At 35.1% G+C, this 27,166-nt stretch overlaps 1 non-coding gene across 1 annotated transcript; it reads right to left on the minus strand.

Annotated features, from left to right (window-relative positions):
* Positions 1-1,117: 1,117 nt before the first annotated feature.
* Positions 1,118-1,299, minus strand: LOC123797715 (U2 spliceosomal RNA). Its single transcript, XR_006781041.2, has one exon. It is a non-coding gene; the product is annotated as a U2 spliceosomal RNA (small nuclear RNA).
* Positions 1,300-27,166: the final 25,867 nt, after the last annotated feature.

Here is a 27,166-nt window from a genome sequence, read left to right on the forward strand (position 1 = left end):
AAGATTATAACTTCTGAGACTACATTGGCTGGCACAGGGAAGTTCCATAATAAATAATATTTAGTAATAATTAAAATAATAATAACTCATGAAAAATGGTAACATTGTGCAATGGGTATTATTTAAGATCATAAATTAATCTTCAAAGACACTGCTATCAATTTAGAAATGACACATAAAGAAAGTCAGGATAACTTAAGGGCAATTATAAATCTTGGAATAATTCATTTGATTATGTTTTTGGGATGCAACATTTTTGCTTCTAGAATTCCTTGGTGACTACTCTAGCTCTTTAGCTTATATTAGAAATTGATAGCTCATTAACAGCTCATTAGGAATGCTGTTAACTGTGCAAAAGAAAGATATTTGGCATAGTAGATTCTTACTTGTGAAATGTGTTGAAGTTTGGGTCAGATTCAGCATTTCAGGGAGAATAAACATCTCTGCCTAGCAATAATGAAAAAGCACACACATGCAGGGTTAAAATGAGGGGGGGAAAATGCCACAAGTTTCAATACATTTCAAAAAATATTAGAATGTGACATGCTTTCTGCTACTTTTTCTCTGACTGCCAATTTATAGAAGTTCCCTGTCAATCTCCATTTCCCTTCAAAACACATTCAGTTATCATTCATTCCAATGTTCTAATTATAAAAATCATTTGGATATTTGGAATTATTTGTCAATGGATGAAGCCAAGTCACATTTTATGAATAAACACATAAAAAGATTATTAAAATATTTTTAAAAATAAAGAAAAAATGATCCTAAAGTTTTGTTTTGGAAAAATAAAAACTTAAGTATAAGAAAACAAAACTTAGGAGAGGAAATCACTAGACAGAAACAAAAACAAAGAAAGAAAAAAAATGAGCAAAACCACTTCCACTGTTGGCTTATACTTGTATTCATGTTTGTAGTATGTAAGAGGACCATAGTGCATATATAAATACATATTCCACACACTCCTGTGTTGCTGTCTTGACTCTCTTTTGCTGACTCTAGTTGCATCTGAATAGCGAAGGCACACAGCAGGCAGATGGTCTAAGGGCCACCAGGTGGAGGCTCAGGAATCACCACACTGGGTCAACACAGCGGGAGCTGCCTGGTTATTCCCTCCGAGGGGTGCACCGGTCCTGTAATATCAGGCCCATGCATGGAGGGGACAGAGCACGCTCCTATTCCATCTCCCTGCTCCAGAAATCCATTTGATATATTGTCCTCGGGTAGAGCATGTATCAGATATTAAACTGGTAAGAACATATACTACACTTGATATTAACCAAAAGGCTGAGAAGCGATGATCCCAAAGTTGTGAAAAATAGCCACATCTATGCTTTGAGCCTGACTGGGGATAGAAAAACTATAGTCCAGGAACCAAATCCAGTCCATTATCTGTTTCTGTAAAGTTTTATTGGAACACAACCACATTCATTCAGTCTGGAATTATCTATGGCTCTTTTCATGCTATAATAGTAGAATGGAGTAGTTGCAAAATACACCAAATGACCTGTAACACCTAAAATATTTACTATTTGGCTTATACTATTTTATTGATCCCTGGTTAGACTGAAATAATTTTTTAATTTATCTTGAGATGTATGTTATTTGAGTTATAAAATGGTATATAAATAGAGGGAATATTTCTTTAGCTGGAAAGCCCACAAAACTGGCATCTTTAACTTTGGCTTCTAAACACCTTTAAATCTTTAGTTATGAGCAATCCACTGAGTGATTTATAAGCTTAGATTATAATTCTTGTTTTCACTTTCTCTCTTTGTTATTACAACAGGAATGGGATGTCAGCTCATAAATGTAGTATACAATAAGTGTACTTTAAAATTTTTTTACTATAATTCCTTTTTGAACCCATAGTCCTCCAGTCCTCCAGTAAAAATTTTAACTCAGTGTTTCAACTTGTGGATTTTCCTTATTTCACAATTTCCATGTCTGCTTCAGCTACGGAAGTATTGGGAGGACTGGTTATGGATGTTGACTATTCTCTCTTCTAATTTGATCATCGTTCTTGTCTGGTTTTAGTCACTAATCCACACATGTGATTCCAGATTCTCTATGGCATTTGTTCATGGTAATCCAGACAGTTCATCATGAGACATTATTCTACCCTCTGGGCCTTTTCATGTCTATTGGATCTACTTCTATTCCAAAGTCATTTTATGGGGACTAGTGATTCACCTTGTTCTTCCTATAACCCTCTGTGGAGAGAAGTCCCCATAGGCTCTACTTATCTATTCTTACTCTATATCTTTTTCATCTGGGTTTTCGTCCAGCTTCCTTGTAGTTCTACCTGAGCACAAGAAGCAGTGGCCCTTTTCTAGAATATACCAGGGCTTCATCATTTCCACTCTGTCTCCCACCATTCTGTGGAAGCCCTCCATTTCTCAAATCCCATTTTTTCCAATACATTCGTTTATGCCCAGTGGTCTTCTCCTGTGGCAGAATTCTAGGATCTATACAAAAGAAGTTCAAGAGATGAGCACATACCAATACATCTTGTCACATCGCTCTGCAAAAACAAGGAGTCCAAATATCAAGTCGGTTTAAATAAAGGTGAAAGGAAAAAAGGAAAACAAAACTGGGAAACAAAAATAGAAGTCTGTTAAGATTTCTAAAATATAACTGTAGATAAAACATAATTTTATTAATTATGTTCAATTAATTAATTTTATTAATATTATTAATAATATAATTAATTATATAATATAATTATTAATAATAATTTTATTAATTTATTTTATTCCTACACCAATTGCTTGCTATTGCCATCTCAAATTTTAATCAAATATCAATTTTGTATATTATCTTAGTACAGATATGTTATTGGTACAGATAGGTTAGTTTAAGGTAAAGCAACAATTAATCCCCAAATCCTTGTAGTGTAATATGATAAATGTTGATACCTTTTCAACTCTATATCCACTACAAGTTGGTGTAGGTATCTGTGTCATATAGCCTCCCTTTGAAATATGAGTCCCTTTTCTTCATCAAGAAGAGGTAAAGGAGATTAGAAAACAATGCAGAGACTTTTCTCTGGCTCAGCCAAGATGTGAAATATATCACTTTAGCTCGCTTATTATTGAGTAGAGTTAGTACACATTTACATATAACAATAAATAGGCTGAAAGTGAGTCTTCTCTGTGTCCGTGCAAGAGAAATTTGAAATGAGATACAGTAGTTCCAAAACAGGAGATATTATGTGATGATAAATTTTCAATCCTTGTAAACTTTTGTGCAGGGAACCTCAGCAATCATATTTTCAAACCCTCTGATAAAACATACGACAATGCAAGAGAACAATTCTATCTTGGAAAAAAAGGAATACACTAAAAAATAACAGTTTGTCTAGTCAGAAGCAAGTGAGGATAATTCCTCACTCTAAAGGAAACAATTACAGGAGCATCCAGGACTTCTCTGATATGTTCTGTATATCAGGACCTCAAGAGGTGTGTGCAATTTAATTTTATTCCTTTACTTGTATGAGCATAATGAAAAGATAAGGGTTCATAGCAAAAATGAACATTTTCAAGTTTTGCTTTAGCTATGTTAATGAAATACATCCTCTAAAGCAAAAAGTTATAGAACTATATGAATATTTAACTAATACTACACTATTGTTGCACTTATGACATCTTTTATTTATTTTCATTAAATGGAAGTTCATGAAAAATGAAAAAGCCAATTCTAGACTCAAAGGACATATTGGCATGGTGTGCCCTCTCAATTAAAACATTTTCCTAAATGAGCAGAAGTGTTATTATAGGAGGAGAACATGAATTTTTGTTCCAGAAGTTTTATATAACATATATATAGCATATTTAATATATATAATGCATATGTGTGCTAAATTTAATTTAGGACACTGTGATTTGAAAAATAAGGCAAGCAAAATTAAAAGATTAAACAGAAAAAGATAAAATTAAATTTTATTTCAACACCATATAATAATTTTCTAATATGTGTATTTAAGATAATCGGAAATGCACATTATTTTCTTATATACTGATTTGAACCAAAGGATATGATAATGATTTTTGTGGAACAATGTCTTTGAAATTGCTAGAAAAGTAAAAATAATTGTTATAAGTAAGAATGTATCTACAGTTATGTATTATAGCTCTTTCAGTCACAAGTCTATCACACCATGGGGGAAAAAAAACCATCTATTCGGTTGGAAACAGCTTGTAGTGCAAATGGACTTGAGTCAGCAAACAGGCCACATGGCTGTGGAGTCCTGATTCACTTCCTTTCATTAGTTCCCCCTATCAAATAAACTGAAGTTTAAATTACCATCTTCAAAGTTTAATTTATTTTCTTAGTCAAGCAGTTAACCACATTTATAGAGGCCTGACAATTCTAGGAAAGAAAAGTGCTGATAGTAGCACCAATACGAGGAGAGAGAGATTTAAAAAATGTAAATTTCCATTTGAAATGCTAATGGAATATTTTTCTACAAATGCATGTAATTATAATTTACCAAAATTTTAATTTGGGGGGCGCTGACATATCAATTCACTTTTAATCAGAATTTCTCCTTCCTTTAATTATATAGTCATTTATTTAATCCAGATTCATAACTATATAATCCTATCTAACTAGATTTAAGCTTAATGTGGTAAAGAGAGGGAATATTTTCAGCCTGTAGGAAGATGTCATTCTTAATTTAACACCCATGCAATGCATTTATTTTATGACATATATAATGTATATTTATAAATATTTACATATTTATTTATAATACGTATTTATTATATATTTGTATAAATTTATATATTTTATACATATATGAAAAATGTCTATGAATGTTAAAGTCATTTGAGGTAAATGTCATGATATAATGTATTTTCTTTTACACGAAGTAAGTAAGCATAAACTTAGCTAACTCCAAGAAATGTATTATCGATGGGGATTCTTATAGTGGATAAGAGTTTGAATTACAGGGGCGCCTGGGTGGCACAGCGGTTAAGCGCCTGCCTTCAGCTCAGGGCGTGATCCTGGCGTTATGGGATCGAGCCCCATATCAGGCTCTTCCGCTATGAGCCTGCTTCTTCCTCTCCCACTCCCCCTGCTTGTGTTCCCTCTCTCTCTGGCTGTCTCTATCTCTGTCGAATAAATAAATAAAATCTTTAAAAAAAAGAGAGAGAGTTTGATTACATATCTTCTAAATAATTTTCAAATTATGAATTCATCTTTCAGAATCAAATTCTTATCTAATATAAGAATCTCCATGTGTAATACATTTCTTGAAGTTATCTAAGTTAGGCTTACTAGCTTCTAGTAAAAGAAAATACACTACATCAGGACATTCACCTCTAATGACTTCAACTTCATAGATATTTTTCTTCGATTGGGTTGCCTAGGAGCCCATGTAGGAGGTTCACTCAATAGGATGGGAGTGCCCTTGGAATCAACATCTGTGAGGGAGTGAAGGAAGAAGGATTACACAGATGAAAGAATTAAACTGGAATGAAATTGCGCAAAGGCCTCAGCCAAATGTGATGGAGAGCTCTGGAGCTAGGACGGCGTTTCAAAATTATCCTGCCTCCAAACAGGGAGACTCATTTTTTTTTATACTGCTGTATAAACCAGTCCTTGAATTTAGGGTGCCCTGGGGAGGGCCCAGGACCTCAATACAGGTAGCATTTCTTACAGAGCAACTTGGCTGTGAGCTGTCAGCTTTCAACACATTCAGCAGCTGAGGGGATGAATGTTTCAATCATAAAGTATGGATCTGTGTGACCAACCATTTTACTCAGCTTAAACTTGGTTACACACAGGTCAATCTTCTTTTAATAATAAAATGTTCAAACAGTGCCATAACATTCTTTTTGATCTCCTTTATTGAGAAAACTTTTAAGAAGGTTAATGGGATGAACAACACATCCCACCTCCTCACCCCACCATTGCCACTGGACCAAGAGGGCTCAACTGATATTATCTACTCTCTCAACTACTTTTCATTCAAGATTTTTCTTAACCCAGGCTGGTACCTCTGTGGAGGGATGCTCAGCTATGTCATTTCTATTGGTATAAGTCTCCAGGTACCATGCCATTTTTGAATCAGGGCAAATATAATAGTCCATTTACTGCCATACTTTCACCAAAGAATACCAAGAGATGCCCTGAAGGGGTAATCTGAAGAGCCACATATCTCCCTCTATGTCCCCAAGCTTTAAGGGTAGCCCAATCTTTTATTAATAACTGTGGTAAATTATTGAGGAGAAAATAATGACTTTTCATGCCTCATGGCATCTTTGCACAAAAAGCCTGAACTAACCAAGCAGCAGTCATTAACTGAAGTTATTAGAACTATTGCTATGTCTCCTGGTGGAATCATTCTGCTTTAACGGTAAGTACTTCTAAACCCAGAGAATTGGTATGGGAACTATAAATTCCCCAGGTACGTAACTAGATGTGATGTTAAGCAAAGCCATCCTACTTTTACCACTGGGTCCCCAGATTCAAGTTTTCTACCTCTTGGGCACATAGCATCATACTATAACCAATGATTTATTACCAACTCCAATCCAGCACTTCAGTTCCACTTTCAATAGCCATGCTCTGCTCTAGCTACTGGGCCAGAAGCTTCTGGGTAACACAAGGCATGATGTGACTGCCATGTGCCCATTTCCTTTGCTATAAATTGGATCTCTTGGGCTGATTAGATGTTATATGAGATACTCTGCCAGAAAATCAAACATTTTATAAGCACTCGGATACTGGTTAAGGGCTTAAGAGCGGGAAAGACAAACCCATACCAGGAACATATGTGGAATCCAGTTCGGATAGTAGGGTTTTGGAGGTCCATCTGGATGACTGGTCTCCTTGAGGGAAGTGCCATATCAAGGCATAAGTTTTGGTCTCTGCTGTAGGCAGTTCTGATATTCAGCAACAACAATAACTAGATCAGCTTTGTTGACTTGGACCTAAATCATAGAGTCTATATGTAGTCTACATCCCTGCTACCTTGTTACTCCAACCCTGATGTCATTGTGTCAGCACTGAACACTGATAAGAAAGGCTGGCTGGTAGATTCCTTCTGTTTTTGTGGTAGTTTTGTGCCTCTTCCATGATTGTTCTTAATTAGCATACGATACAAAGATCATCAAAGTTCCTGCAGCCTATCTTTGTGTGTTTTCTCCAGATTTCTTTGTCCCTAGCCTTACAGTTTGCTTCCAGGCCTCCAATAAACCAGTCGAATTATTCATGAGTCTGCAAGTATATATTCTTAGCTCTGGCCACTTGTCTTTTAACAAAAAGTAGATGACAAGGAACATTACCTAAAGATCTGACCACTGGAAGCATTGTCTCTAGCCATTACCCTTTAGTGCCATACGTAAACGGACTTTAGTGCAGCAGACTTCCATTTTGAGTTTGCCATCGCGGAGTCAAACCATCTCCTAAGCAAGGGTGACCTATTTCCTCCTCAATCCATTGGTCATAAGGGACACCCACCCCCTTATCCGGCCATAAGTGTGAACTAGGGGAAAGTCAGAACATTCCCATTTTCAATCCATATCACTTCCGTCTTAAGACAGATTGCTGCTGGACAGTAGACTTGGTGGGTTTAACGGAATCCAAGTCATGGAAGATTTCCAGCTGCATATACACCTGATAACCCATAGTCAGGTGGTTTTCTTCTTCCAAAACTCAGTAGCACTCCAGTAGCAGTTTTTGACTAGGTATAATTCAAATAACTTTGATCTGCTACAGGGTCCTTTCTTGTTCTTAGACTTACTCAAAGTTGGCAGCCTTCCATATCACCCCCCCCCCAAAATGTGCTGATTCTATATTCCCAAGTATGGAATTGCCATTGTAATCTTGCTGCTATAATTCGGCACTTATTATATTAATTACTCTCCAACTCCCTTGCTTTTAGTAATTAAGCACCAGCATGTATTTTGGAACTTTTCATCCCCATTATTATCTGGAACCCCAGTTCTGTAACTGCATCATCTACCCTCAGCTCTGACTTGCAGAGAAAACCAACACCGAGTTTCTCTGTGATGCTGTTGCCTCTTTCTCCAGCAGAGTGCCTACTGCTTTGATAGATACAGCGTCTTCAGACAACTCTCAGCATCCAGGGAACACAGTCAGTTGGTGAGCGTTCAGACCTTACTTAAAATATATACCCCTTTCTCTGAATCTTTTGATCTTTTCTTTCCCTGTTTACCAAGATACTTCTTTCATTTCTACATAACTGTTAGTCATCACATTCTCCAGGCTTCCAAAGATCATTCTAGTAATGTGTAAGAAGTTTCTTGGGGGTCTTACCATAGTGTTAATACGTGTATTAAGGAGAGTAATCCCATATCAATAAACGCCTCCTGCTGTAAGTTTATATTCTGCTCCCTCATGATGCAGCACTTCAGAGTCCAGTCCACTGCATACTCTCCAGACTCCTGTTGGTACATATTGGTTAGTTCCTACAATTCCTTTGAAGCACAGTTCTTTTTCTCGCTTAACAGGTCCAGCATTTCCCTAGCAGGATTGTAAGGTCAAGTAACTCTAGTGATGTCCTGGGAGGAAGTGGGAGTAGATTGTGAATGGGTTCTTATCTCTTGCAAGACAGAGACTATGGTTTCATTTCCTTCAAGTAGGGGAGTACTAGCCTTTAAAAGAAAGTGGAGGGCGTGGGGGCACCTGGGTAGCTCAGTTGGTTAGGCATCTGCCCTTTGGTTTCTGCTCAGGTCATGATCTCATGGGTTGTGGGATAGAGCTGTGAGTTAGCCCGTGTGCTCAGCGTGGAGTCTACTTGAAAGATTCTCTACCTCTACCCCTCCACACACCCACCCATGAGCTCTCTCTCAAAAAAAACAAAAAAAATTTTTAAAAAAAATTGAAGAAAAAAGTGATGGGCACTCTTGCCCTCCTGGAGAGCTCACAAGAAATGGGAACTTAAGGTTCCCCAGTGTCTCCATGCCATTCCTGAGGGTATCATTCCTTCCTAATCAGGGCCTTAATCCCTGTGTAGCCAACTTGATGAAGTTGAGAATTCAACCTCCTCTGGAACTTTGCTATCCTTATAATTAAGTTTCTGGCCTTCAATTTCTTCTGCTCCCTGGCTGCAGAAGATGAGACTCTTTGTGTTACCAAAAGAGACCTCTTGCTTTCAGATTTAGCTTTAATTTCACACCCTCAGCCTTTCATTTTCTTTCTCTAGTACGTCCATTGACCCAGCAACAGCCAACCAATTCCACAGTCCTACAATAAAGACTTCCTCTGAACTTTCAAATGACTGTGGTATTGCTCCCACCAATGCATTCTCTTCCACTTGTTCCCCATCAAGATCACCATAGGGATAATAACCACCCACCAGCTGTGTTGATCTTTTTATTAGCCATCAAATGATCAACCTCAAAAATCTAATTTTAGAGTCTACTTCTTTGGACTACTTCAGATATCAATTATTTTGGGGCAAGTTTCCAGGGATTAAACTCTGAGATAGAGATTTGTATGCAGGAAATTATTAGGAGTACCCTAGTAATCATCACCTATGGGAAGATGAAGGAAGTATGATTACGCAGAAAGGGGAATTAAACTGTGAAACAGTCATAGCACAAAAGTCTCAGTTTGCCCTCAGGGAAATCGGGAGCTGGGCCTGCCCTTTGGAATTGTCCAACCCTGAAGAAGTGTACCTGGGCCCTTATATTCTTCTATATAGAATGGCCTCTATATTTCTGTCATAGAATGCAGACTTAACATGGGGTACATGTTGTGCAATATATTGTCTCTTTCTTGCACACACACACACACACACACACACACCCATACACACACTGGCCTTGACTATGACCTAAGCACACCATATAAGTGACTCAGTGTATCTCTGACCACCGGCCTCTGCATCTCTATCCTCTCGATTTCAGAGCTTATTTTATTCTGTTAGGTTCCTGATACTTCCTGCTAGCACAATCTCCATTTCTGGCATAATTACAAAGGTCTAGCTCTATGTGATCTTAGATTTTAAGACTTAGAGGGTATTTGAGTAAACCCATGAGCTATTATATTACAATTTTAAAATGACATTTGTTTAAATACTCTTTTATCCCTTCATGATTTCTTATTCCAAAATTAGAAAAATGGAGCATTTGTATAGAATCTGGAAAAATATTAAAGTTGAAAACAAGAATATTTAGTACATAAGATTTTTTTGGGCTCATCAGAATTTTGGAGCCTCAGAGTATATGTGCCTTCAAAGAGTTACAACAAATCCTTCCTTTTTTATTAAAGACATTTGCATGAACAGAAGACATTGTTTTTAACAGTTCATAAGCTTCTGCTGTTTTTATACTATCTGAAGGCTGTATCATCTTTTAATGTCAATGCAGTTGGTTGCCATAGAAATTATAATGATGTCACTCACTATTTAAGTCTAGAAATAAACAGCAGGAACAGATGGGCATTTAAGAATGAAGGGCAGAGTTTTAATGCAAATGGTCTTGAAAACAAAAAAATGGCAGGTTAAAAATCACATGCAAAAAACAAGCCTACCTTGTGCAACATTAAAAATTAGGAATGTGTCTCCACAGTTAGCTATCCAGGTTGCTGGATTGGAATCAGGGGCGTAAAAGCAGAAGGAGCAGGAAAAGCATTCGAGCAACGACTGAAACAGAATCCTGTCTAAACAGGGTTGGGACTGGATTATAGTCACAATATACAGATATGAACACCCAGTAATCTCCAGCAGGATGGGACTGAGACAGACTGCAGAGAAACGTGAACTTAGTCTCACAGACGTTAGGGCGGGTGTGATGACTGCTAAAAAAAAGACAAACCAAAACAAAAACAACAGCAATATAATAGTATGTGTGAGGATACACGGAAGCATATTTGACATTCATAGGCAGGAAATAAAAAAAGTCACATGTATCTAGGGTCTAAAATGCAACTAGAATTGCTTTAAAAATGCATTGTTCCGTATTGCTGCACCATTGACTTAGAAAAGAGGGACAGCTATGTCCATTATTCTAGTCTTTGTCAAAAAAATCTCACCCTGACAAATAATATCCACAAATTACTCAAAATATGACATTTAAAGTACTGTGGGCACCAGTGTATAGGGGGTTACACTAAAATCAAACCACGTAAGTCAACAAAAAGGGAAAAATAATACCAATTTAAGGCAATTGAAATAGGGCTCAGACACACAGCCTTTTTTTAGAGACTTCGTTTTTAAAATATCGATTAAGGATTACAAAAAGTCTAAGAATGTTTTCATCTGCAAACCTTTGTTCTGTTAATTCTGTTGATCTGGCTATAAAAAAATTATCCAATGGTCACTAATTATGTAATTAGAAAATAGGAATGGAAAAAAAAACTTGCTAAAGAGACATATTGAATTAATTCAAAGTGGAAATTTCTATGAAAATACAGTATAAAAGCTATTTGGAAGACTATTTAAAAACTATTTTACCCTGCACTGATTCTCATCATCTGATCTCTTTAAGTTTGTGCTGATGCATTTTAAGCATAAGTTGTCTTGAGTCCTGAGCCTGTGGAAACAGGCATCCCCTATAGGGAACCATGGAGTGGTGGCAAGAGGTGTCCCTGGAGTAAACCCAGCCACCACTGTAGCTTTGTTGTTGGTGGTGTGTGCATATTACCCCTTCCATTCATTCTTAACAGGTGTTATTGCAATTGTGTAAGGAGTTACACACTTATGCAGCCAAACTGCCACATTGAGGCACTGGTGTTTTAGAAAAGCTCAGGAATATGAACTCTCAAAATGAGCTGGGTATTTTGAGTTCACCTCTCCTTAATGATTTCAAAATGTTTTTGTATTACAGATTTTTTTTAAATGTTGAAAGTTTTGTTATAGACTGAATATTTGTATTCCCCCCAAATTTACATGTTGAAACCCTACCCCCCCGCAATGTGATGGTATTGAGATGGGCCTTTATTAGGAGATGATCACGATTAGATGAGATGATGAGGGCTGAGTCCTCATGAATGGTATTATTATCCTAAGAAAACAAAAATTGGAATAAAAGGACAGTATTTACCTCCTGATACATTAAATGTCTCCCCATGTCTCTTTTGTGAACCTAAAAGGTATAATTAGATTAATAATTTTTATTTGTTTTTTCCTTGATTTTTGGTCTGATGAGATAAAATTGAGGATAATCTTCAAATTGCCAAAAGATGTAAAGTAATTTATAGGTGGCCAGTATATGTACCAGAAGCTATTATAATGTAGCCAGGGAGCATCAGGTGTCTAATTTTGCCTATGATATAATCAGACTGAATGTAGGTAAGTTGTTAGACAATGATATTCAAAATACTGGAATAGATTTTTTAAATTATAACAGCTTACTTTTCTCTTTTGAACATTTGCCAAAAAGGGAAGATAACCAACTATCTGGAAAGGTACAAGTAACATCCATCCTTACCCTTTTACAAAAAGGAAGTCAGGTCTAGTCTCTTGCTGATTTTCAATGGCATCCATAAACTGGCCACACCCTACTGACATTAATCATTTTTAATTTTAAATTCAACAGCACATTTGTTGATTGATTTATAAACTTTTAAAAAATCAATCAGCTTAGGTTGTTTTGCATAGTTTTTTATCCTTATTTGACACTTCATTAGACATTGGGTGATACATTTACTTCTTTTTCTTCATCTTTAGAATAAGAATTTTCTTCCCCCATTTAAAATCTCTCCTTCTGTCCAGCCTGCCCTTTACTTTCAGTCTACTCTTAATGGAAAGGCTGGATTACAATTACACTTTCCACTTCACAATTTCTCATTTACTCATTCTCCATTTACATGTCTGGTAATGGCCTGCCATAAACACTACACTTTGCTAGATCTCTAATGATTGTTCTGAGGATAAATCTATGATGTACATCATAGACCATAATGTACTTTATGTTTCTTTCTATGATATTATTCTGTACTTCCTACATTTTGAAATTCACTTTCCTTGGGTTCTAAGCAAAAAGTTTACCTTTCCTCCAACCCCTCTTTTCACTACTGTTCCGTCTCTCTTTTTTTAAGGCTTTTTTTCCCTGGCCTTCCCGCAAAATGATTGTTTTTTCAGGTTCCATCCTTAGAGGTGGCCACATAGACCCACATGCTTCTTACTCCCTAAATCTTGCTTGGCTTTGTCACTCATTTCCTCATGTTCAGCTGACACAAGAGGCTGATGGCACCAAGTCATTCTCTTGAGCATCTATGTCAGGGAGTTTCACTTAGGTGTCCCATATATAACTGTAATTATATAGGCTAACATTCAACTCTCAACCCCCCTGTGGCACCCCCTACACCATCTTCTGTTCTCCTACTTCCTGCATCAATTGTCTAGCCAATCATATCCGAAACCTGGGACTCACCTGAGATTCCCATGTTCTAGTGAATGAGATCTTTCCCTTTCCCTCACTGCTCCTCACCCCATTGGTCAAAAAGCGCCGTGACTGTATTTTCTAAATTTATCTTCATGCTATTTCTTCCTCTCCATTCCATCATTCATTTTTCTCCTGTTCTAAGTTCATATTGTTTATATTTCTTAAAAGCAGTTTGACTGCATTTCAATCTAATTACTAAAACCTTAAGTGTCATAAAAGACCCTTTCCAGTTTCACTCGGTGCTATTTAAATTTGTTTTATTACATCCTGCTCATTCAGAGCTTCTTGTCTCTGCACATATTTTTTCCCCCCAGAACATGTCAGGTGCTATACATCACTGATTCTGCTAGCATGTGTACCTAGGAAATCTTATTTGTTCTACGTGATTCACATAAACAGATTCTTCTGAAGGAAAATTCCCCCAATTGACCCACTATCTAATGTGACCAGATCATATGTTCCTCTCTTTGCCCACTTAAATCCATACTATAATTTTTGCGATAGGTTTATCATACTCAGATCTATTCATTTATTTTTCTGTGAGCTTCATGAAGGTAGGCATTGGGCACCCTACATCTGTGTCTCAAACTGAAGGACTTGCAAACATTTTGAATAATGAATGAATTCTGAGTGAAACTCAGAAATTATGGACAATGAAATTACATAAGTATTTAATTGTATGATTTGGGTCTGTTCATCCTACTCAAAGTTCTTTTAAATGGGCTAGAAATACATGTGTAAACACATGGTAGATAAACTTAAAACCTAAGCACTGCATTTAATCTACTACCAAGATAATTACACCTCTTACTTGCCTCCTACACCAATCTGCCACTCACACATGTTTTCACTTATCTTTCAAACTTGAGTGTTCTCTTTTCTCCTTCCTCTTGTTCATCTCACATCCTCTGTACTCTCCACCTGTACAAATTTTTAGCTGTATGTAAAAAGAAAATATGCCTTTGAAGAGTTTATGAATTCACAACATAGGAGACTGTGTACAATGATTTAGATTTATTAATCTATGAAGTAAGATCTGAGATGGGATGGCATCCAAAGCTGAGTGATTTTCCTAAGAACCTTCGGTGTGTTAAAATATTCAGGGGATATACAAATTTCATTAATTTTTTTAGGAAAAGCATACAATAGAAGTAAGATTCGTAGTATCCCAACAGAATGTTATATCATGGGAATTTGGAATCTTGAGAAGGGAATGGTTAAAAGATTTATTGATTAATTATCCATTATACTTTTCTATGAGTAGCCTTATCTCAAACACTGAATATTTAGGAGCAACAGACATCTAAAACTCAGTTTCTGTGGTAATTCAAGTATGGTAATTGTTCCCAGGAGAGTAAGTATAGACTTTGATACAGGAACCAATTTTACCTACCCTGTAATATGTACTGAGGCATTTGGGGATGGATATAACTGAAAATCAGATCACAGAGACCCTGTAGACAACACTAGTTATTGTGAATTATCTTTCAGAGAATAACCAACTGTTTGGGATCATCTGTTCCTTCCTACAGTCTCACTCTCATCGCCATATACAGTATAAAAATAATCATGTTAAGTATTTTCTTAGTTGGGAAATTGGATTGAATGGATTCCAAAATGTGTTGATGGAAAAGAGATATTAGCATTCTCTGTCGGAATTGAATAGTTGAGAAACAAAAAGAAGTGCAAATTAGTTCATTGGCAAATTAAATACTGTTCAATTAGATTTTTTCAGGTTAAAAAGTTGTAAGAGCAGACTTGAATATCAAATAGAATGGACCAGTATTAATAAATACTAACACGCACACATACACACACATGAAGCATGAAAGAAAACAGATAACACAAAACAGGAAGAGCAGAAAACAATCACACGCATAGATATCTATTAGATGGGTCAACAAAGCCAGGAGTTAGTTCTTTCAAAAGGAAAACACACTATCATAGTCTGGTGGTATTGACCAGGAAACAAAAAAGATATGACACAAATAATGAATAGAATGATTCGAAAAGTGAAAATAACTTTGTAACTGATATAATTAGCAAGATAATTAAGTTAAATTATGAAACTTTTAGGAAACATCATTTGAATATATAAAATAAACAGGCAAATTACTAAACACACTATACTGTGCCAATGACCATTAGCTAATCTTCCTAATCAATCTCTTTTTCTTGACAAACAACTAGACCAGATACACAGTGTGGAATGGCTATGTGACTGGGTCTCAGTAAATTAAATATGATGAAAATATTTCATTTCCAGGTTGATCTCATAAAGTTTCTATGCTCAATCTTTTATGGTTTCAGACATTCCAGCTTCATACATTGTAGGTGGCAAAGCCTAGAAAAAGGGGCCTGGGTTGTGAAGTCACTGAATAGAAGACAAACCTGGCAACAAATGATGTCCATTCGCAACTTTACCCAAAAATGAAGTTAACTTGCATTTTATTAATATACTGAGATTCTGATATTTAATGCTTAAATAGCTGTGATGCCTTAACTAATGTACTTCAATATATTTTAATTAATATCACTACCAAAACTATTTGTAGAATAAATAGCATGCCTGAACAGAACAGTAGTAAATAAATTGCATGAGAAAAAAATACTGCAAATTTACTTCTCTTTACTAGTGAATTTCACTGAACACCCAAGAAAAAAAATTCTAATAGTACATAAAAGCCTAGAGAGAATAAAATACATATTGTACCCTCCAACTCATTTTATGAGGCCAGTAAAACTTTGCCAAAAAAAAAAAAATCCAGTAAGAACATTATCAACTAGGAAAATTAAAGTCTCATATCTTTCATGAACATAAATTTATACATTTAAAAACAAATATACCCATTGGTAGACTAAAAATAGAAGTCAAGTTAGTTAAACTAATAACGATATCTACCAAAAAATCGCAGGAACCATCACACTGAACGGTGAGCTAGTAAATGAGGTGATGGTATATTAATTAACTTAATTGTGGTTATTTTCACAAGGTAGACATATACTGAATCATTTTGTACTCAATCAATCAATAAATAAATCAATACTTTTCCTCTGAAATTGAGAAGAAGATAAAGAGATTCATTATGATCACCTTTTTTTCAACACTAAGCCAGAAGTTATAATGCAAAAGAAAAGAAAAATGTACGTATCTGTAATCATTATTAAAGGAAAAGGATATGATTATGCATGTAGAAAATTCAGAAGGGCAAAAGGTGAATTTTGAGGAATTCCTATGAGTTTATCAACACAAATCAATATATCCATATTTCATTTTCACATACCAACTAAAACAGAAAAAGAGGAATTAAATAAATAAAATGGCATATGACAAAGAAAATGTTTAGGAATAGATATAAAAAATATATATTCAAGGCATGTATGAAAAATCTGTAACACTGTTTCAGTTTATTTTATTGAGAGAAATTACAAAAAATCTTAATATTCCACTGAAAGACATTAAAGAGCCCTATGGGGTCCTGGGTGGCTCAGTCAGTTAAGTGCCTTCCTTCAGCTCGGGTCATGATCCTGGGGTCCTGGGATTGAGCCCCTCATCGATCTCCCTGCTCAGTGAGCAGTCTGCTTCTCCCTCTCCCTCTACTGCTCCCCCTGCTTGTGCTCTCTTGCTCTCTCTGTCAAATAAATAAATTAAATTAAAAAAAATTAAAGAACCATAAATAAATGAAGCTTATATCATTGTCATGGTTGATTATGTCTCAGTGCTGTAAAATTTGTCAACTATCCCTATATTGTTCTACACATTTAATGCTCAAAATCCCAATAGGATTTTTGAAATCTCCACAAATTGATTTTAAGATTCATAAGAAAAATAACATGGCCTCATATAGTCAAGATAAGAACAATAAGGTAGAAAGCTTTTCATTATCAAGATTTATGATAGAGCTATAGTAAGTCAGTCACACTAGTATTGGTGCATGTCTAGCAAATAGAGAAATGGAACTAAAATGTAAATGTAATTATTATGTAATGATACTTGAGAAGTTATTTATAACAAGATGGATCCTTAATAAAGTGGAAAACACTGTTCTTTCCACAAATGGTGTTAGAAAATAAGATATTAGTGTATAAATGATGAAATATGGATGCTTACCTCCATTATATTAAAATATTAAGTGTAGATAGGTTATAAAATTAAGTGGAAAAAGCAAATTAAATAAATGGGTAAATTAATATAAAGTGAAACTCTGAAAATATAATCCTTGAGAATATTTTTATGACCACAGAGTATAAACAGATTTTTAAACAATGTATAAATCATACCAACCATTAAAGAAAACAGAATAGTGAAAATTAAAAAGTTGTACCTATTAAAAGACACCTTTAAGAACATGAGAAAATAAGCCACAATATACAGGTTTATATTTATAATTCTGATAGGCATCAAAGGACTTGTACACAGAAAATACAAAAAAAAAAAAAAAAAAAGAAAAACCAAACCTCTTTTAAATTGAGGATAAATAGAGACATTGTAAAAATTAGAAGAAGAAAAGAAGAAGAAGAAAGAAGAAGAAAATGTTTGCTAAAATATTTATTCAAATTGCCAATAAGTATATTAAAATATGCTTAAATTCATAGTTAATAAAAACTAGTTATTAGAAACTATGCCTACCAGAATGTCTAAAATTACTTCTGACTGTATCAATTGTGGGAAAAATGTGGAGCTACAAGAACTCTGGTGATATAAACTGATGAAAATATTTTGGGAAATAAATCATTCCCTAGTAAAATAAAAATATTGTAATAAAAATGAATATACCCCCATGATAAAAATATTGTGATATACACCACAGTGAGTTGTGTGAACTTATGCAGTGAAAAGCATATACAAGAATATTTAAAGCTACACTTGTTTTGTAATTGCTCATAACTAGAAACAACCCAAAGAAGAATAAATTGCAATATGGCCAAATAGTGGAATATTATACAGCAGTGAAAATGAATATGCTAGTGCTCTACCCAATAACTATGAATCTCCAAAACATAATGATATGAATTACAAGTAAAGCATAAAAGAATACCTATTATATGATTTCATTTATACAAGTATTCAAATTCAGGCAAAATAAAACAATTTTTACTTTAAAATGCAAAACATTTTCAGTTGGAAAACTAAAAGGCAAACAAGGAAGCAAGCATTTATTCTGGGGTATGTGCAAAAGAACAACTGGATGAAACTAGATAATCCATAAGAAATCCGTAATATACAGCTCAGAAATGGAGAAGCTGTGAAAAGAGTTAATGTGGTCAGTCATATTCATTTAAGTGTATAGCTAAATCTGGATAATGGTGGAAATTCAAATTTTTGTTTATGAACAGAATATAATAGAGGCACCTGGATGGCTCAGTCAGTTAAGTGTCTGCCTTCAGCTCAGGTCATGGGGAGTCTGCTTCTCCTTCTGCCTCTCCCTCTGGCTTGTGCTTTTTCTCTCACTCACTTTCTCTCTCTCTCAACTAAATAAACAAAATCTTTAAAAAACAAAAAAGAAAATAGTTTTCTCATCCTTTTAATACTTAAAAAAGAGTAGAACATATGAAAATTCTCTTTTTAAATTTTGAGGCAATTCCAACCTATTTTCCACAGTGGCTGCTCCAATTAAAAACAGAATTACCCTATGATCCAGTAATTCTACCACCGTGTATTTACTTAAAGAAAATGAAAACACTAATTCAAAAAAATATAGGTACACCGATGCTTACACTGCTGCATTATTTATAATAGCCAAGGTAAGGAAGCAGCCCAAGCATCTGTCAACATTTGAATGGAAAAGTAGATGTGGCATATACATGTATATAAGGGAATATTGCTTAGCTATAAAAAAAGAATGAAATCTTACCATTTGCAACAATATGGACAGACCTAGAAGGTATAATGCTAAGTGAAATAAGTCAGTCGGAGAAAGACAAATATCATGTTTCACTCATACGTGGAATTTTAAAAACAAAACAAACGAAGACAAAGAAAACAAAAAACAAACAAAAAAGTAGACTCTTAAATACAGAGAACAAATGTGTTTACCAGAGGGGAGGTGGGGGAGAGGGGTGAACAGATAAAGGGGATTAAGAGCACACTTATCTTGCCCTGGAAGTCATTTTTTTTTTAAAGATTTTATTTATTTATTTGACAGAGATAGAGACAGCCAGCGAGAGAGGGAACACAAGCAGGAGGAGTGGGAGAGGAAGAAGCAGGCTCCCAGCGGAGGAGCCTGATGTGGGGCCCAATCCCAGAACGCCGGGATCACGCCCTGAGCCGAAGGCAGACGCTTAACCGCTGTGCCACCCAGGTGCCCCAGCCCTGGAAGTCTTAACCTCAGCAATCAGACAACAAAAAAATAAAAGGCATCCAAATTGGCAAGGGAGTCAAACTTTCATTATTCACAGATAACACGATACTCTGTATAAAACTGGAAAGACTCCACTAAAAAATTACTAGAACTGACACAAATTCAGTAAAGTCACAGGATACAAAATCAGTGTACAGAAATCTGTTGCATTTATTTTCTTTTTAAGATTTATTTATTTATTTTAGAGAGAGAGAGAACATAAGCAGGCGAGGCAGAAGGAGAAGGAGAGAGAATCCCAAGCAGACTCTGCACTGAGTGTGGAGCCCAATATTGGGCTCGATCTCATAACCCTGAGATCACAACCTGAGCCGAAACCAGGAATCGGATGCTCAACTGACTACACCACCCAGGTGCTTCTAGAAATCTGTTGCATTTCTATAAACCTATAATGAAGCAGCAAAAAGAGAAATCAAGGAATCAATCCCATTTACAATTGCACTAAAATCCATAAGATACTTAACCAAGAGGTAAAAGATCTGTACTCTGAAAACTATAGAACACTGGTTAAAGAAATTAAAAATGACATAAAGAAATAGAAAACTATTCCGCACTCATGGATTGGAAGAAAAAATATTGTTAAAATGTCTATACTACTCAAAGCAATCTACATATTTAATGCAATCCTTACCAAACTACCACCAGCACTTTTCACAGAGGTAGAACAAAAAATCCTAAAATTTATATGAAATCACAAAAGATTCTGAACAGCCAAAGCAATTGTGGAAAAGACAAAGCTGGAGCATCACAATTCTGGACTTCAAGCTATTTTACAAAGCTGTGTCATCAAGACAGTATGGTACTGGCATAAAAACAGACACGTAGATCAATGGAACAGAATAGAAAACTCAGAAATAGACCCACAACTAGATGGTCAACTAATCTTTGACAAAGGAGGAAAGAATATCCAATAGAAAAAAGATAGTCTCTTCAAAAAATGGTGTTGGGAAAACTGGATAGCAACATGCAGAAGAATGAAACTGGACCACTTTCTTAACCCATACACCAAAATAAATTCAAAATGGGTGAAAGACCTAAATGTGAGACAGGAAACCATCAAAATCAGTCCTAGAGGAGAACACAGGCAGCAACTTTGACCTCAGCCACAGCAACTTTTTACTAAACAGTCTTCAGAGGCAAGGGAAACAAAACCAAAAATTAACTATTGGTACTTTATCAAGATAAAAAGCTTATGCACAGTGAAGGAAACAATCAACCAAACTAAAAGGAAACCTTTAGAATGGGAGAAGATATTTGCAAATGACATATCTGGGTAAGGATTAATATCCGAAATCTGTAAAGAACTTATCAAACTTAACACCCAAAAACCAAATAACTCAGTTAAGAAAGGGACAGGAGACATGAATAGACATTTTTCCAAGGAAGACATCCAGATAGCTAACAGACACATGAAAAGATGCTCAATGTCACTCATCACCAGGGAAATACACATCAAAACCGTGATGAGCTACCACCTCACACCTGTCAGAGTGGCTAAATTTAACAACACAGGAAACAATAGATACCTAGTTGGCAAGGATGTGGAGAAAGAAGAATCCTCCTGCACTGTTGGTGGGAATGCAAACTGGTGCAGCTACTCTGGAGACCAGTAGGGAGGTTCCTCAAAAAGTTAAAAATAGAAATACCTTACGACCCAGCAATTGCACTACTAGGTATTTACCCAGAGGATGCAAAAATACTGATTCAAAGGGGCACATGCACCCCAATATTTATAGCAGCATTATCAACAATAACCAAATTATGGAAAGAGCCCAAACATCCATTGACTGACGAATGGATGAAGAAGATGTGGTGTATATACACACTGGACTATGAGTCAGCCATCAAAATGAATGAAATCATGCCATTTGCAACGATATGGATGAAGCTAGAGTGTATTATGCTAAGTGAAATAAGTCAGTCAGAGAAAGACAAATATCATATGATTTCACTCATATGTGGAATTTAAGAAACAAAATAGATGAATATAGGGGAAAGAAAAAAAAAGAGAGAGAGAAAGGCAAACCATAAAACAAACTCTTAACTAGGGAGAACAACTGAGGGTTGCTGGAGGGTAGGTGAGTGGGGGTTTTAAGTGGGTGATGGGTATTAAGGAAGGCACTTATTGTGATGAGCACTGGGTGTTATACGTAAGTGAGGAATCACTGAATTCTACTAACACCCACAAACACAAAGAGTACACTTTTATGTTGATGAGCACTGAGAAATGTATAGAATGGTTGAATCATATAATAAACTTGATATTAACATAACACTGTATGTTAATTATACCTGAATAAAAAAAGTAGACATAAAAGCTAATAACTATAGTAATTGGTGTATAAAAAACATCTATAAAACTTCAGAAGTACATTATTGGTACCATGCAGATGAACAGAAAAGATAAAAAAGAAAAAAATAAGCAGAAAAGCAAAAAAAAAAAAAAGGTGAAAGAAAAACATTAAAAATAAGTAAAAACAAAATGGTCATTCCTATAAAAAATAAATAAATGTTCATAGGATGAATATATCCAGTTAAATTTTTAAAATAGAATAATAATATTTGTAATATTACAGACATATACAACACAAAGTTGCTTAGAATGATGGAAATTAAATGTTTGGCCAAATATATGACAAATGCATGGAAAGAAAACAAAGCAAAGTTTTATTTCAAAGCAAAAGCAATAGATAAGAAAAAGAAAAAAGGGGTACTAAAATACAATAATCATGTCTATACGGTAACCAGAGACTATCACGTGAAAATTAAAACCCTATAAGAAATAAATGGAGAAACAGAGAAAAATACAAGTGAAATAACAGATCAACTGGATAAAAAATTTTAAAGTGTATCGAGAACCCAATAATCAAAATGATAAGTCTGATCTAATAGATTAATGTAAACCTGTATGATGTGAAGACAGAAACTATTATTCTTTTTAAGAGTGCATGGAAAATTGTAAATTTTACCCATATATTAAGTCAAATAGAAAATGTCAACATTTACAGAAAATAAAATCACATTTCCTTATGAAAATGGAAAAAAATGTGCTTAATAGTAAAAAGAAAACAACAAAAATAAAATTTAAGAAAAAAATAGCAATTGAATTAAGAGAAAAATGTAAACACAAACTACAGAACACAGATATTATAACCGCAATGAGCATGTTAATTTCCCCCAACTCCTGGTTATGGCAAAAGATGGCTAAAGATACTTGTTTGGCTAACGATAGCTAGAGATATAGTTAAAGATTTAAAGACGTATTCCTAAAAAAGTAAAGGAAAATTTTGTGCATTGAATAAAAATGATAGAAAATAATAAAATTTTTATGTTAATAAAATTAACTTAAGAAAAACAGAATAATTTTTATTAAAACTTCATTTTTATTAAAAATGAAATTAATAAATTAGAAAAATAATAAAATGCTAAAATGTATATTTTTACAAAGAACCATGTAAATTGTTCATTAAAAATATAACACACACACATGCCATTAGCTAATGTTTAAGAAAAAATACTCCAAATGCACCAAACCGAAGCATGACAAGTGAAGAAGAAAAAGTAAACTGTTAAGAGATGGTAATTTGCAGGAAAATTCCCATGTGAAAAGGACAGTACCTTCTCATTGCAATGCATGATCTCTCTCTTTCTCTCACACCCATGCCCACACCCCCCACACCCATAACACAAGGTACAGATATTTCAAAAGTGAATGTAAATAAAATCTCTCAAAATAGATAATTCCATTTATCTATTTAAAAGGCACTGTGGAGTCTTCTATTAAAGGTAGAGCTTTGGACCAGCAGCGTTAGCATCAGTAGGCAGCTTGACAGACCAACTTAAACAGAATCTGCAATTTTGAGGAGGCACCCTGGTAATTCACATACGCACGAAAGTATGAGTAGTCCTGTGTTAGAGCAGTGGTTCTAGGCATCGTTTCCATATGAGAATCACCCAGAAAGCCCATAACAAACAAACAAACAGAACAGGAAAATAGGTGTTAGGCTGTGGCCCTCCAACCTAAGATTATAATGAAATGAGCATGGAATAGCTTCCAGGCAATAACAATTTAAAAAAATATATTGTTCTAAGCTGGAGAACCAGACTTTGGCATATGCATCAGGTATGAATTGTGTATAAACATAAAATATTTTTGTTTTTGTTAATAAATGATATCAACATCATGTGCTAGGACCATATGGCTTGATAGTTGTGGGGAAATTTTTGTTACCAATTAACATATCTCATCCTTTGTGGTAAATTTACTTTATCTGGTGATTTTGTAATATCATTCAATTATGAAAATTTTAGTCACTATATCACTTCTCATCTCAATATTAGAGTTCCCTTGCTTCATTGGGCTATTTCCCTTCCTCTTACTCCTGGTCCCACATTTCTAGGCACAAGTTTCGTCTAACACTCAACTGTGGGAGGCAGGAGGGAAGAGGAGGGTGGGTGCTGTGCTTATGAAGGTTACTAACTACCAACCAGTGCTGGTGAGTTGGGATCTGTCCTGAGACTGCCTGCTGGTACACTGCTATGCTCCTGCATCTGCAGCTCCCTGACACCCCTGGAGCTCTGTCCGCCTTCCGCCTTCCTCGCAGCGGTTGCCTGCTGGAGCCTTTTCCTCCCCTCACCCCACAGCAGCAAGGCTGTGCCATGGATGGCTGTCGAGGGAGCTGGCAAGCAGGCTGGAGTCATACCTACTTCAGCTGTACTTTCCATAGCCCGGGTATAAGCCAGAACCCCCTCCATGCAAGTAGAGAGTGCAAGCTGTCCCCTGACATCTCTCACCCTGGCCTTGGCTCTCCTCCACTGGGTGGTATGAAATTCTGGCCGTTCTCTAGACCAAATTTCATTGGATGACTAGAACAGTCTCTGTTTCAATGGGTGCCTACAGGGTCTTGAAGCTCCGTGGTAGAAACCAAACCATACAGATGAATGTGGAAGGACATTATTAAAATCTGAACTCATGTCTCCTACAAAGAAGCTACTTCCCTCGTGTAATGCCCTCTTTATATGGCAGTGAGGTGGCGGGGGCGGGGGGGGGAGGTGTTGCCACACAGACTGCATCGCAAGTCCCGCAGTGTGCCTTCTACTACTGGAGTGGGCTTTGCTGGAATTTAGAAGCTAAGTTCTGTCAGTTAGCTCCCGAGCAAGTTGTCTCAGTCAAAAACAAGGTTAGCCATAAGACAAATAAAAAACTAAGTTTTGATGTTGGAAGTTTTTCACAAACATATATAATTTATATTACCCCTTTACCTGTGAATCTTAATCTTTTAACAAGGTTATTCTAAGAGCGAGCTTAATATTTATCCACTAAAAATGTTCTAAACATATTCATGAGCACTGACAGTAAGCACACACCACTCTCATTAAAGTTTATCCTGTAAGTTAGTCTAAAGAAATTTGACAAAAGGAAAAAAAAAAGTAAACATATATTTTGAAAAGAAAAAAAGAAATGTTAATATCAACAAGTGATAGAGTTGTGGAAAATTCAAGGATAATTTAATACTAAAATACTATGGGCACAATATTAACATTCAGTTAAATGGCTGGTTACTAAACTATAGGTACGGATAGTGTAACCACGTAAAAACAGCCGCTGGCCCGATAATATGATGTACGAGTAGATAGCGATTGCAGTAGCCAGATGACTGAGAAGGAGGCAACGTTAGCAAATTCATTCACAAAAGCTGTAAAAGGCTAATATGAAAGAAGTTTGTTTCTAAGGAGTGACACAAGGAGAACTTCACAAATGGAAACCCAAACTTACCTTGGATACGAAGACATGATGTAATAAAGTTGTCAAGTCTCACCCAGTAATTCTAAAATTCAAAGCACTCTGATCAAAATATCAAAGGAATATTTTTGAAACTTGACTAAATTTTCCTAAATTTCATATTGGAGAACAAATATTCAGAGTGACTAGAAAACATTAACCATTCAAATGTATTATAGCAAAATATCTGTATTTATGTCTGTCTTTATATCATGACAGGAATACACAAATCAATGGGAAATAGTAGTCAAATGACAAATGTAGTTCTTCATATTAGTAAGGAAATGATTAATTATATAATGAATTTTTTTCTAACTATTGTGTAGTCATTTAAAATTTTAAAAAAGTTTTCCATGACAACCGAGATAAAAGACAGGTAGAATCAATATTTATGTTTTTTAAAAAGAGCTTACTGTAAAAGTACTACAAAAATTAGGAGGATCTTTAAACATGATATATGAGACTAGAGAAGGCTTTTATTAGCATGATTGAAATTTGGCACTCAAAATGAAAATGACAGATGACTATATTAACATATGTTTTTAACTATTAGCAAGGTTAAATTTTTCTGTAAATAAACTCAAGAAAAAAGTGGAAAAAGCACATTTGCAATAAATGACAAAGGAATAAGACCTTCCTGCAATATACATATTCCCTTGATAGATAAAGAAAATATTAACAGATTAAATGGTGAAAGTCACGAACAGGCAGAACACAAAAAAAGAAAAGAAAAATTTAAAATATGTGACCGCTAGCATAACAAAGTGCATATATGTAACAATCAAGACTATGTCATTTTCAGAACTCAGATTGGCAAAGACTTAGAATTAATCAATATAAATCTCTGATAATTTGTGTGAAACTCTTTACTGTCGCACATAATTATTAGGAACACAAATTGACACAGACTACCAGAAAATTTTGTATCTATTCTTATTCACATGGAAAATCATAGCTCTAATCTATCAATTCTATTTTGAGAAGTGTATGGTACCTCTATGCAGATATACTCACATGCAGAATTACTGATATATAAAATATTTTTGTAGACTGTTTTTAGTAGAAAAAAAAATATTTAGAGCTACAAAACATCCACACTTATATGCCTGGGGAACCTGTCTCTGGAAAAGAGAAGATAGTGTGAATTTAATAGAAGAGTTTATTTCATGTTAGGATTACACTAAATCACTAATTCTGCCTTTATAATGAAAATGTTCTCACGCCTCAATTTATTCTATTTAATTCCATTTCACTACTAGTTTCAAAGATGTATTTCTGTTGGTCCTATCAGAATATTTTTATTGAAAAGAAAGAAACCATCCGGAAGTAGTCATAACAATTATGCACAGAGTATCTCCTGGTTTTTACTTTGCTTTATTTACCGCAGTGCCTAGATGACCAATGAGGGAAATAGCCCTCAGGGCATGATGGGTAGATAATATGTAGAGTAGAAACTCTAACTAGTTTCATATTATCCTAAGACTAGAGAATGAGTGTGAAGCCCATTTCTTTGTAATTGTTAATACCACACATTACACAGGAATCCAGTAAACTAATATAAGCTTTTATTAAGTAAGAAGATTTCTCAATGCATTTCTCATATATAGCTGTGAACAGTGGTATAAAATTATTTTCTTCCTACTTCAGAGGTCTAAACACAC

Source organism: Ursus americanus, chromosome 29 (genome assembly GCF_024610735.1).
Source record: "Ursus americanus isolate L20-20 chromosome 29, mUrsAme1.1.p, whole genome shotgun sequence".
Taxonomy (NCBI): Eukaryota; Metazoa; Chordata; class Mammalia; order Carnivora; family Ursidae; genus Ursus; species Ursus americanus.